Below are 15235 nucleotides of genomic sequence, written 5' to 3'. Positions count from 1 at the left end.
ATTAGGATTCTTTTTTTTTTAGTTGGGACCAAGTACAAGTTGCCATTTTATAATTACAGAGAAAAAGATAAAATAATTTTAAAACATTTGGATAAAATGGAGTCTATGGGAGCCTTTCCGTAATTCGGAGCTTTCTGTATAACAGGTTTCCGGATAACGGATCTCATACCTGTCTGTATGTATGTTCAGCATGAGACAGATAAACAAGATTTATGTTATATTACATCTTTTCTTTAAATTTAAAAAAACAAAACTCTTTAGTAGTTTATTTCATATTGAATGGATCATTGCTTTGGTTTTACCCCTTCTACACCCACACCATGGAATCAGGGAGGGGGGACTACTTCAAAGAGAGAATATGAGCTCTGTATAAACAGGCCCTTCCCCTAATTGCAGCCTATGGATTTTAAAGGGATGGTTCACATTTGAGATAACTGTTAGTATGATGTAGAGAGGGATATTCTGAGACAATTTGCAATTGGTTTTCATTTTTTATTATTTGTGGTTCCTGAGTTATTTAGCTTTTTATTCAGCAGCTCTCCAGTTTGCAAGTTCAGCCATCTGGTTGCTAGGGTCCAAATTCCCCTAGCAACCATGCATTGATTTGAATAAGAGACTGGAATATGAATAGGAGAGGGACTGAATAGAAAGATGAGGAATCCTGCCGGCGATTTAGATTCTAGCTGGCGGGAGGCAGTTTGGGGATTAGTCGCCCCGAAGAAGAGCCGATTTATCGCCGGGCAACTAAATCTCCCCGAATCTGAGCGTGTGTCTCTGCCCTAAATGCAGTTGCAATTTACAGAATCCGAAAGTGTAGGACACAACATAATATCCCTTTTCAGATTAGTGCTGGCTTCTATTCTTATATTAAGAAAAAAATAAGTGAACAACACAAATGAGCAGAGAAGCGTCCGCAGACTCTTCATCAGTAACTTTAGCTTTTGGTGTTGTGGCTGACAGGAGGCGCACCTGTTTCATTTTCAAGGTATTAGCAGCAGAGAAATCTCATAAAATATAATGAAAACAAAAGGAAGACATGATTGAGTTTCCAATATAATGGCACCCAGCTATATATACAGTACAGCATGATTTCCCATATGCAGCTACAGAGAGCGGCTAGATCTTTTTAAAAAGTCATATATTACATAATTAAAATAGATAGATAATTAGCCACTCATTTGGATGCATGCTGCATGGCGGCACAGCAGTTAGTACAGTCTGCAGCGTGCGAACCCAGCTGTAAGGTGAGATTTATGTATAAAAATGCCGCTCGCATACAGAACATTCTGTTTAAGTTAAAGGACCCCTTATTATCTCATTGGCTGAGCTCGAGAGGATCCGGTTTCTGGAAAGCTGTCAATCAACAGAGCAAAACTAAATAAAATGTGCTCCTTGTACAGAACTTTCAGCGCCGTCGGCCCATTATATCCCCCCCCCAATAGGACGACAGCGTCTGAAACAGAACATCCTGCTGTCTGACACTCGATTGGCCGGTTATTCACACAGGCAGCGCTATGTATATCCCAGGGATGGAGCTAATAGGACTCAGGGGACACATCGAGGGGATTGGATGTCACAAACAAATGCTCTCGTCTGTCATGCACCAATCAGATGATATCGTTTGATTCTGAGCCGCAGGGGCCAATCGCATTTAAGTGCCGTACATGTGGAGGTGCGGAGCAGCTTTAAGGGGTACCCAGGCTGCAGCCCCCAAACTGTTGCCTCCCAGCTGTTGTTAAACTACAAGTTTGTGATTACTTTAGTAATGACTGGGATTTGCACTCTCTGTTTACACTCTGCACTGCTGGTTGTGACTCCTGAAACTATGCAGCAGAAGCTGGTGGAGAACTTACATCTGCTCCATCGTTTCAAGAGTCAGAACCAGAGACCAGAAAGGGGACACGCGTCTCTTTCTGGCAATTTCTGGCAATTATTGCTGACATTAGAGAGTCACTGGGCCAGATGGCGAAGGTGAAGTTACAAAACACGTTTCAGCAGCTGAATCCGACCCCGAGATCGGTGAGTGAATGTAACCAAACACCTCTCTCAATGTGCGGGGGAAGCGGATCAAACATGTCACTTACTGCACAAAAAATTGTATATTTCCAAAAAGAAGGGGGTGGAATTTGTCTTATTTGGAAATAAAAGTAATTGCAGATCTGGAAATAGCAGTTGTGTGTTCTCTCGCCCAATTAGATTTAGTAGAGAGGAGGGGTTGGGCCTAGTGCGGGGCAGAAAGGGCAATTAGAAGGGCCCCGTAGGGTTGGAATCATTCAGATAAAGCTAATGACATATATGATATTTATAAAGCATATGAATCAACTCCCAGAATCCCACTTACAGGCAAAGGCTGCCGGGAGTTGCAGGTAAAACTAGAAGGACAAAGCCCCCTAGAATTTTATTATGTTAATTATGGACCAAGACAGCATTACCATTAGGAGGGTACAGGGGGTACTCCAGTTAGGGCAAATTCAGCAAATTAACAGGTCACAAAGGGGTTTGGGTTTGCAGGGAGTGGGCGTGGTTATTCATATCATTATTATTATTAACTTATTTTTAGAGAGCCAACGTATTGCGCAACCCTGTAAAATAAATGTGTTTGTAAAAAGAAATCCCATGAATTACATACATAAAACACACAGAGTTAATGACCAGAACCAGTACAAAAGGTGAGGAAGGCCCTGTGCAAAAGAGTTTACAATCTAAAGAGGAAGGGAGTGAGACACAAGGTGCAGGAGTGGCAAGATCAGAAATAAGCAGGTGGGAGATGCAGCATATGGTATAATATTTGGTAGCTAAACTGAGTAAGGGGAGGCTTGCGGGGGCTTGGGCTGACCATACGTGGGGTTTTGTTATAATGGGGTGAGGCCTGGGTGGATTAGGGTGTAACTATTTGTGTCAGTGATCTGAGTAGGTTCGAGGGGTGCATTGCCCACTCAATTTGAGCTCATTTGTAGATGAGAATTATGGACTGGGCTCAGCTATCATTAGCGGCACTTACAAAGCCGTAGGTACAAACATTCACTGTAGAGGGCGCAAGAGAGCTGATGTATGGCGATACCTCTTTAAAGGAACAGTAACACCAAAAATAAAAGTGTTTTAAAGTAATTCAAATAATGTACTGTTGCCTAGCACTAGTAGAGTTGGTATGTTTGATTTACAAACACTACTATAGTTTATATAAACAAGCTGCTGTGTAGCCATGGGGTCAGACAGTCAAGCACAGGATACACAGTCGATAACAGATAACTACTACTATAGTTTATATAAACAAGCTGCTGTGTAGCCATAGGGGCAGCCATTCAAGCACAGGATACACAGTAGATAACAGATAAGTACTACTATAGTTTGTATAAACAAACTGCTGTGTAGCCATGGGGGCAGCCATTCAAGCACAGGATACACAGTAGATAACAGATAAGGACTACTATAGTTTATATAAACAAGCTGCTGTGTAGCCATGGGGGCAGCCATTCAAGCACAGGATACACAGTAGATAACGGATAAGTACTACTATAGTTTATATAAACAAGCTGCTGTGTAGCCATGGGGGCAGCCATTCAAGCACAGGATACACAGTAGATAACAGATAAGTACTACTATAGTTTATATGAACAAGCTGCTGTGTAGCCATGGGGGCAGCCATTCAAGCACAGGATACACAGTAGATAACGGATAAGTACTACTATAGTTTATATAAACAAGCTGCTGTGTAGCCATGGGGGCAGCCATTCAAGCACAGGATACACAGTAGATAACAGATAAGTACTACTATAGTTTATATAAACAAGCTGCTGTGTAGCCATGGGGGCAGCCATTCAAGCACAGGATACACAGTAGATAACGGATAAGTACTACTATAGTTTATATAAACAAGCTGCTGTGTAGCCATGGGGGCAGCCATTCAAGCACAGGATACACAGTAGATAACAGATAAGTACTACTATAGTTTATATGAACAAGCTGCTGTGTAGCCATGGGGGCAGCCATTCAAGCACAGGATACACAGTAGATAACGGATAAGTACTACTATAGTTTATATAAACAAGCTGCTGTGTAGCCATGGGGGCAGCCATTCAAGCACAGGATACACAGTAGATAACAGATAAGTACTACTATAGTTTATATAAACAAGCTGCTGTGTAGCCATGGGGGCAGCCATTCAAGCACAGAATACATACCAGTTCATAGATGCACTCTGTAGAATCCCATTGTATTCTATTACACAGCATATGTTAGATATTACTAGAATAACTAGAATTACCGGCATTTTTCGACATAACATCAAGTGATAGAGCATGCTGGGAGTTGAAGTTCGAGAACAGCTGGAGACCCCTCTGCAGTTACCCCTGTGGTACAAGTATGGATTGGAGCACAAATAAGTCAAATTAAAGGGGAACTAACATGAAAAGTATTAATGAGTCACTTAAAATGACAAGGATTGCCCTGCACCTTGATACCTGACAACTCCCTGCAGGACAAGGTGCGTCTGGCAGCTGGATGAGTGCAGAGCACATGCGTGTATATGTATGCGTGTAATAGTAATTTGTTGTGACACACCAATCTGTATGTGATTTATCAGCAATTACATGATGTGAACATGCCTATAGAATTAGTGCATGTGGCTCTGGGGCAGGAACGGCCAATAATTGCTCTGCAGCCAATTTGTCTAATACCCAGCTGCTCACACTCACAAAGTAGTTTGACGTTTAAACGAAACTGAACTCTCACTGCTCTTATATTGCGCCCAGAATGTTTCTATAGGTGACTGTGACTTTCCTAACCCAAGAACAGGACTGGTTTCTGTTTTTAAAAAGTAAAGACCCGGTCCCATAAGCTTCTTTTAGTTTAGCCAAATCTGAGTTTCTTTATTATCACTCCATGCAGGTGCTTTAATAGGTGCACCCATAGCAACGCCCATAGCAACTCCCATACACCTGAGTCTGATACACTCTGCTAATTTGTCGGTTACTTCTTCTGTTCTGCAGGGACCGTTATCAGTTCATTGCACCTACAGGGGCTCATTTTAATCAGGATAATTGCACCTATGCCACCACCCTCGTTATATATATAATAATAATAAAATCTCTCACCCTAATGTTTTTGACTGGCTATTCAATAAAAATAAATATGGGGTGACACTGTGCCTATTTATTATACAGTTACTGTCTGTGTGTATATGATATGGGGGTGTCTATATATTATACAGTTACTTATGATATGGGGGTGTCTATATATTATACAGTTACTGTCTGTGTGTATATGATATGGGGGTGTCTATATATTATACAGTTACTGTCTGTGTGTATATGATATGGGGGTGACACTGTGTCTATATATTATACAGTTACTGTCTGTATGTACATGATATGGGGGTGACACTGTGTCTATATATTATACAGTTACTGTCTGTGTGTATATGATATGGGGGTGTCTATATATTATACAGTTACTGTCTGTGTGTATATGATATGGGGGTGTCTATATATTATACAGTAACTGTCTGTGTGTATATGATATGGGGGTGTCTATATATTATACAGTAACTGTCTGTGTGTATATGATATGGGGGTGTCTATATATTATACAGTTACTGTCTGTGTGTATATGATATGGGGGTGTCTATATATTATACAGTTACTGTCTGTGTGTATATGATATGGGGGTGTCTATATATTATACAGTTACTCTCTGTGTGTATATGATATGGGGGTGTCTATATATTATTACAGTTACTGTCTGTGTGTATATGATATGGGGTGACACTGTGTCTATATATTATACAGTTACTGTCTGTGGTGTATATGATATGGGGGTGTCTATATATTTATACAGTTACTGTCTGTGTGTATATGATATGGGGGTGTCTATATATTATACAGTTACTGTCTGTGGTATATGATATGGGGTGTCTATATATTATACAGTTACTGTCTGTGTGTATATGATATGGGGGTGTCTATATATTATACAGTAACTGTCTGTGTGTATATGTATGGGGGTGTCTATATATTATTCAGTTAACTGTCTGTGTGTATATGATGATGGGGGTGTCTATATATTATACAGTTACTGTCTGTGTGTATATGATATGGGGGTGTCTATATATTATTACAGTTTACTGTCTGTGTGTATATGATATGGGGGTGTCTATATATTATTACAGTTACTGTCTGTGTGTATATGATATGGGGTGTCTATATATTATACAGTTACTGTCTGTGTGTATATGATATGGGGTGTCTATATATTATACAGTACTGTCTGTGGTGTATATGAATATGGGGGTGTCTATATATTATACAGTTAACTGTCTGTGTGTATATGATATGGGGGTGTCTATATATTATACAGTTACTGTCTGTGTGTATATGATATGGGGGTGTCTATATATTATACAGTTACTGTCTGTGTGTATATGATATGGGGGTGTCTATATATTATACAGTTACTGTCTGTATGTATATGATATGGGGGTGTCTATATATTATACAGTTACTGTCTGTGTGTATATGATATGGGGGTGTCTATATATTATACAGTTACTGTCTGTGTGTATATGATATGGGGGTGTCTATATATTATACAGTAACTGTCTGTGTGTATATGATATGGGGGTGTCTATATATTATACAGTTACTGTCTGTGTGTATATGATATGGGGGTGTCTATATATTATACAGTTACTGTCTGTGTGTATATGATATGGGGGTGTCTATATATTATACAGTTACTGTCTGTGTGTATATGATATGGGGGTGTCTATATATTATACAGTTACTGTCTGTGTGTATATGATATGGGGGTGACACTGTGTCTATATATTATACAGTTACTGTCTGTGTGTATATGATATGGGGGTGTCTATATATTATACAGTTACTGTCTGTGTGTATATGATATGGGGGTGTCTATATATTATACACTTACTGTCTGTGTGTATATGATATGGGGGTGTCTATATATTATACAGTTACTGTCTGTGTGTATATGATATGGGGGTGTCTATATATTATACAGTAACTGTCTGTGTGTATATGATATGGGGGTGTCTATATATTATACAGTTACTGTCTGTGTGTATATGATATGGGGTGTCTATATATTATACAGTTACTGTCTGTGTGTATATGATATGGGGTGTCTATATATTATACAGTTACTGTCTGTGTGTATATGATATGGGGGTGTCTATATATTATACAGTTACTGTCTGTGTGTATATGATATGGGGGTGTCTATATATTATACACTTACTGTCTGTGTGTATATGATATGGGGGTTACTGTTCCAATATAAATGCTTATCTCTCAGACTCTCTCTGTCTAGTGCCCAATGCCCAGGCTCTACAGGTTGGTACTAATATCCCTCACTATAGTGGTACAGAGCACCTTGAACAGAATGAGTCTTTTCTCTTTCTTCTGCTCCCTGCAATCAGCTCTGGTCGGATTTCCCCTTTGTTGCCCATGAAAGGCCCAGAAACTGATGAACTAAGGAAAGACCCCACTGTGATGACTCCCACCTGTAGAGAGCAGCTAGTTAGGGGCGAGGGGCTAATCTAGTGGCGAAGATCAGAACCCTCGGCGTGGGAACTTGACTAAACAGAAACAGGAGGCTTCATGGGAGCCGCTACAGCCCCATTCAGGCAACTCTTTAGCTAAATAACTAAGAGGATTTTCCTCTTCAGATTAAGGGATCATAAATGATCTTACACACGGCAAGTCAGAGGCTAAATACATTTTGCCAGGGGAGATGAGAGGGGGCCGCCGAGGGGATGCAACAAACATCTTAATGAAGAAATGCTTTGATAATGGACGACTGGAGCAAACGAGGTAATATCCTGGCACAAAAACCATTTAATATGATCCCACTAACAATAGGAGGGGACGCCTTGCAGCTATGGCAACAGCTCCGAGTGGGACTTCAAACATTCTCTCCCTCTGGAAGTGCAGGTTGGGTTACCTTCTAAGGAGCGATGAGCTCAATACATTTCACAGGCAAGATTGCCCTTTACTTTGGGAATACAAAAAAGTGGATCTTATGTATATAATATTAAATGAATGGCTGCCATGCAACATATATATGTCTCTATGTATTAGATGCTTATCTAGTGCTACCAATCCCTATTTCTGTAGGGAAATGAGAGAGAGCAGACAGTAACCCTTCCAACACTTTCCTCTTGTCTCTATATATTAGGTACCTATCTAGTGTTACCAATCCCTATTTCTGTAGGGAAATGAGAGAGAGCAGACAGTAACCCTTCCAACACTTTCCTCTTGTCTCTATATATTAGGTACCTATCTAGTGTTACCAATCCCTATTTCTGTAGGGAAATGAGAGAGAGCAGACAGTAACCCTTCCAACACTTTCCTCTTGTCTCTATATATTAGGTACCTATCTAGTGCTACCAATCCCTATTTCTGTAGGGAAATGAGAGAGAGCAGACAGTAACCCTTCCAACACTTTCCTCTTGTCTCTATATATTAGGTACCTATCTAGTGCTACCAATCCCTATTTCTGTAGGGAAATGAGAGAAAGCAGACAGTAACCCTTTCAACACTTACCCCTTGTCTCCAGTGCAGCAGAAGCTGACCTGGAAGAGAACTGATTTACACTGTATCATGAGTCAGACCCACAGAACAAAAAGGCACAGAAGAATAAATCTTTTTTAATATGAATTAGGGATGCACCACATCCTCTATTTTGGATTCGGCCGAATCCTTCGCGAAAAATTCGGCCGAACACCGAACAGAATCCTAATTTGCATCTGCATATTAGGGGTGGAAAGGGGAAAACATTTTTTACTTCCTTGTTTTGTGACAGAGTCACGTGATTTCCCTCCCCACCCTAATTTGCATATGCAAATTAGGATCCGGATCAGCCAGGCACAAGAATCCTGCTGAAAAAGGCTGAATCCCGGATTCAGTGCATCCCTAATATGAATTACATTTACACATAACCATAAAACCAGTAACAAAGTGTAATTAAGGTGTATTGGGAAGTTACTCAGAATTACAATTTCTTTCATTATGCAACATTTTATTTCAGGGTTTACATCCCCTTTAATAATAGGCAGTCACTTAATGCCGGTATGAGCTGCGACGCATTGAGACGGGTTTCATAATAAGTTTTAAATTGCTTTTCCTTTAAATCACACATACACAGACAATATTGAGGGGAACGTGGGCAGATGAAAGGGTTTAATAGGACGGAGCAGAGATGTGTCGGTATCACTGTAAGAAGCAGAATAATGAAAATTCTACTTGGTGCTCAGTTCGGGCCCTGCGTCTGCTTCATCAGGATCCAATTAGGAGCCAGCGCCTTCTCTTTATGAGACTTTAGTGATCCAAGTAAGAAAAACCCATCAAATAATACAGTAAAAGTCAGTTTATACGCATTAAAGAGAATCGTTATTCTCACAGGCAGAAAATTAGTCACTTTATAAAACGTAAATGCCCCCCAGAGGGTTTTTGGATTTAAAGGGCAAGCGCAGGAAACTAACGCACAGATGGGGTAGGGAAATATGTTATAGCCCTTGCTATGGTATAGACCAGTATTAAACTGTCCAGAGCAGGGTTGGACTGGCCAGAGGACCTTTCAGTGGCCCCAGTCCCTTGTGGGCCCCAGTTACTCTGGTTGGCCGTAGGCAGCAGCCGAAATGGCAGTTTCCCATTGGCATGTGAATAGGAGATATTTTCAACTGATAGATATTAAGTTTAAAAACACAGCCTCATCTGTAATGTTTCCTTGTTGCAAAGGCAGCCTGACCCTAGCAACTAAAACATTCAACTAAAGGGAAAGCTTAAAAGCAACTGCAATGTTGTATAGATCATTGTGTATATCTTTGAAAAGGGCTGTTCACTTTAAATCTAAACGTTAGTATGATGTAGAGACGGATATTCTGAGACAATTTGCAATTGGTTTTAATTTTTTATTATTTGTGATTTTTGAGTTTTTTTTTATTCAGCAGCTCCCCAGTTTGTAATTTCAGCCATCTGGTTGCTAGGGTCCACATTACTCTAGCAACCATGCATTGATTTGAATAAGAGACTTGGATATGAATAGGAGAGGCCTGAAAAGAAAGACTTGGATATGAATAGGAGAGGCCTGAAAAGAAAGACGAGTAATAAAAAGTAGCATTTGAGAGCATTTGTTTTTTTTAGATGGGGTCGGTGACCCCCATTTTAAAGCTGGAAAGAGACAAATAATTCAAAAACTATATATATATATAAAATTAAGCCAATTGAAAAGTTACTTAGAATTGGCCTTTCTATAACATACTAAAGGTGAATCGCCCCTTTAACATTTATAGATGAACTTCCCCTTTAATATTGGTGGCTCCATAGCTTATATTGTAAGCATTAACATGTTTCCTTACAAAGTGGCACCATCGAGCTGAGGGAGGTTGGAAAAGTAATGTGTCCTGACACAAACAGGGTTAAATCCCCCCCCCACAACAATTAACTTTTACTGCAGACAGTTTGCAATTGGTCTTATTTTTAAAATGGTTTTTGAACGATGACGCTTTTTTTGACCAGGAGCTTTCTGGTTGTTAAGGTCCAATTTACCCTAGTGACAGACAGTGGTTTGTACAATGAACTGGAAGATATGCAATCCACATTAACAATAAAATTGTGGCTTCAAAGAGCAAATGTTTCTGGCAGCTGGGGTCAGTGACCCCTATTTGAAAGCTGGAAGGCAAATAAAACAATTCTATAATATACTAAAATTTAGCTTAATAAAACACTTCCCCTTTAAAAGCTGTTTCTGTTTGTCCTTTTCGACTCCCTTCTCAGTCGGCTGGGCTACAGAAACAATGTATCACAAATCAGCTCTTCTATAGCCAAGACTACAACTCCCACAATGCCTTGCACACTTCCTGTCATTCTCTGCCCTCTCAGGTCTGTTGACCACAGAACACACAAGGCATTGTGGGCATTTTGACTGGAGAAGACTTAAATGTCCAGTTAGGTAACAAGCCCATAGGGTAGACTTAGATTTGAGTTGTTGTACCCCAGCAGCTTTGAATCTGAGGTTTAGTTCCCCTTTAATATCCAAGAACTGGAATCGTTTAATTTCCATAACGAGTTTCCTCATTTATTCATTAGCGAGACGATCGTTACTGACGTAAGTGGCTTTATATTTTGGGCAGCTTACTCCCCAAATGTTTATTGCATCTCTGCGCCAGAAACACGCCATTATCCCACGAAATTACAGCACATATTGCAGTGTTTAATTAATTAACAATTGGTACTTCATTCAATTCCCCAGAATGTGTTTACTTTCCATGAATAATTATTCTCTGCTCTCGCAGCTTTTTGGGCTTTTAATAAAAACATGCAAAAATTCCCTCCCTGTGGCTCACAGATGGTACCGGCCTGGCACTCACAAATTGGCCAATGGGAAATCCTGCAGTGGGCGGGACTAGGATACTCTGATGAAAGCTTAAAGGGATAGTGAGTCTGTGACTCAAGCAGTGGGTGGGACTAGAATATTTTAATAGCAGCTCTAGGTGTGAGGGCTGGAGCATTTAACTTAGGCAGTAGCAGCTTACAGGGGCAAGGCAGTCTGTGACTCAAGCAGTGGGTGGAACTAGAACACTGATGGCAGCTTAGAGGGAGAAGGGCATGATTGTGTAACGGAAGCAGTGGGAGGGACTAGAACAATATGATAGATGGTCACAGGGGAGGAGCAAAAAGATTAACTCAAGTAATGGGTGTGACTAAAACACTGGTGGAAGCTTATAGGGTAAGAGGCAGGGTGTCTGTCAATCAATCAGCGGCGGGACTAGGATACTCTGATGGGTGGCACTTAAATTAAAGTTATCTTCCTCAAGTCTTAAAGGGGTAGTTCACCTTTGAATTGACGTTTAGTACAATGTAGAGAGGGATATTCTGAGACAATTTGCAGTTGATTTTAATTGTTTATTATTTGTGGTTTTTGAGTTATTTAGCTTTTTATTCAGCAGCTCTCCAGTTTGCAATTTCAGCCACCTGGTTGCTGGGGTTCACATTCCCCTAGCAACCATGCACTGATTTGAATAAGAGACTGGAATATGAATAGGAGAGGCCTGAATAGAAAGAGGACTAATAAAAAGTAGCAATAACAATACATTTGTAGCCTTACAGAGCATTTGTTTTTTTTAGATGGGGTCAGTGACCCCTATTTGGAAGCTGGAAAGACTCGAAGAAAAGACTTGAAGAGAAAAAAGGGAAATAATTCCAAAATTATAAAATAAGAACAAAATGAAGGTCAGTTGCAAAGCTGCTTAGAATTAGCCATTCTATAACATACTAAAAGTTAACTTAAAGGTGAACCATCCATGCAGTCAGTGACTAAAACACTCTGATTATAGCTTATAGGATAAGGGGCATGGAGTCTGTGACTCAAGCAGTGGGTGGGAATAGAACACTCTGATGGAAGCTCACAAGGGGAAGAGCAGTGAGACTAACTCAAACTGAGGGTGGGACTCAAACACTCTTATGTCAGGTTAATGGGGCCGGAAGTCTGTGACTCAAGCAGTGGGTGTGACTAAAACATTGATGGCAGCTTATAGGATAAGGGGCATGGAGTCTGTGACTCAAGCTGTGGGTGGGAATAGAACACTCTGATGGAAGCTCACATAAAGGAACAGCAGGGAGACTAACTCAAACTGAGGGTGGGACTAAAACACTGATGGAAGGTAGAAGTGCAGGACAAATCCACGGCAGTAATCTGAGACTGCAAAAAAATCCTTTTATTGGGGAGTTGAATATCCAAAGTTGTTGGATATTCACCTCCCCAATAAAAGGATTTCTTTGCAGTCTCAGACTACTGCCGTGGATTTGTCCTGCACTTCTATCTCCCTTGAGCAATTCATTTAGGGCATCAACACAGGACGACCAAGAAAGCAATTAGTATCGGTGAGTTACAGTTCACCTTCTATACTTTGGAATTACTCTGATGGAAGGTTAGTGATGCAGAAAGTCTGTGACTCAAGCAGTGGGTGGGACAAGGATATTTAAATAGCAGGTGGGGGGCGGGAGCATTTAACCTAAGCAGTAATCATAAAATGTTTAAAAAACCCCATAAACATCTTTGCATAATGACATTACCAATAGCCAATCACTACTTTTATTATTATTATTAATAATAATAAGACATTCCCAACACCCCCTATGTTCCGGGCTCACTGCTTTGCACGATGGATCTCACCGGACTCTCTGAGACCCGGAAGCTGTTGGAAGTGAAAGCTACGGAGTTATTTGCATATTATTAGGATCTCCCGGAATAGTTCAGAACAAATCAGATGGAACAATGGGTGTCGGGGTGCAAGGGTGAGACCCCCCAACAGACTGTAGATCCTGCAGTAGAAGGGGGTCCCTTTGGCTCCATTCCTGTTTGACTGAAGTCTCACCCACAGGGAGTTAATTCTACAAGGAGGCGCGGAGGCAGCTGGAACCATATTCAATGCTCAGGTTTCACTAATAATTTCTGGGTCATTTAGAGGCAGAACACAATGTGCTGGGTTCTGAGATGATTGGAATATTATTTAATTAGCTCTTCAGGGAACCTGATAGAATAACAAAAGGGGGAGCAGAGACTGAGGAGGGGGTGGGCAGACAGGCCCAAGTTGTGTTTCCCCCTGGATCCCGGCCTGTACCACTGCACATGGTGGGGGCGGAAATAATTTTTCTAGGGTGGCATCATAAGTGATATCACAACCATGGCTGTAGCTACTAATAGCATAGGTGGAGCTGAATGTCTGGGGGCGGGGGATGATTATTTAGTAGGGTTTAACTTATTTATTGCATTTAAATTAAATGCACCCTGTGCCCCCCAGACACCATTTTCCCGTGGTGCAAGACAGACATACTGTACAATGAGCAATGTCACAAAGGTGATGTCACAATGGGTGCTGCACAAAAATGATGTCACAGCAGGTGCCGAGCCTGCTATTTAAATGCAATTAGGTTCAGGGGATGGAGGGAGTCGCTGAATCTTGATGAAGATTCTTAAAATTAACTGTGTATTCATGACGCGGCTGTTCGTCTTCCTGCCTGTCAGTCAAACCACAGCCTGGTTGCTAGGGTAAGTTGGACTCTAACAACCAGATGCATAAAAAAAGAAATAAAAAGGTGAAGAGGCCATAAACCAAAAAATTAGTGCCACTAAGATGCAGGAGTGAGACACACATTTGTTTGGTTGCTAGGGTCACTGGTCCTAACAACCAGACAGTAGACTGACCGTGAGAATAGATCTTGCTCCTTTGTTATTATTTATTATATTTATAATTCCATTGACCTTTTTTGGAGGCCCCTGAAGAGACACAGGTTGCACATCCTAAAGCTAAAGGTTTTATTAGCAATTCCTCCAAGGAAGCGACTGTCTCCTTTTATTAGGCTGCAGCCGCTCCCCCTGTACTTTTGGGCCAGACATAAATAACTGAGGTTCATTCGGGAAGATGGTTATTACCTAAAAGCAATAAAACCCTGAGCAGTTGCAATAAAACAGGAATCATACAATAAAAGTGTTGAAATATTTCTCTCTGACTTTCCTGCAACACTAATGGGAACTGGCTCCATGGAAAGTTTCAGGTAGAACAACACTGACACCTAGTGGCCAATCGAATAAAAGCAAAGGGCAAATAAAACCAAAGACATTTTTCTGCAAACGATCGTCTTACTAATGAATAAATGGGTAATATATATTAGGTACCTATCTATTGCTACCAATGCTTATTTCTGTGGGGAAATGAGAGCATTGGGGATATCAGTACTGTAAAAGTAGGTGATAGGGAATAGCAAAGTGTGTGTAGGCTGCATATGATAGCACAATGTTACAGCCAGCAGCATCATGTGACAACAGAAGCATGCTGGGAGTTGTAGTGCAACCACATAAGGATGGCTACCTGTTGCAAAGGTAAAATGTAAATTCTCCTATTATTTTCCCATTATTATACAATGGAAGAAAAGTGATTTTGCTTTCATCAGTGACGTCACAATCGGCACTTGCGGTCCATTGCTGGGGGCTGTGATTTGAGTGGATGGAGATACTTGAAACGTCTATGGAAAATAAAAAAGGGGTAAAATCCTTGGAAAAGCCATTTACTCCTATAGTAACCCTTTACTGTCCCTCATTTATGTACAAAGGAGTGAGGTGCTACTCACAGACCACTTTATTCTCTTTCCCATTGCAACAATGTGATTCATTGAGCTGTAATTCTGTCCCTTTTCCTGGGGTCACTGCTACATGA

This window comes from Xenopus laevis, chromosome 7L (genome assembly GCF_017654675.1).
Source record: "Xenopus laevis strain J_2021 chromosome 7L, Xenopus_laevis_v10.1, whole genome shotgun sequence".
NCBI classification, from domain to species: Eukaryota; Metazoa; Chordata; class Amphibia; order Anura; family Pipidae; genus Xenopus; species Xenopus laevis.
Note: the sequence above shows the minus strand (reverse complement) of the source record.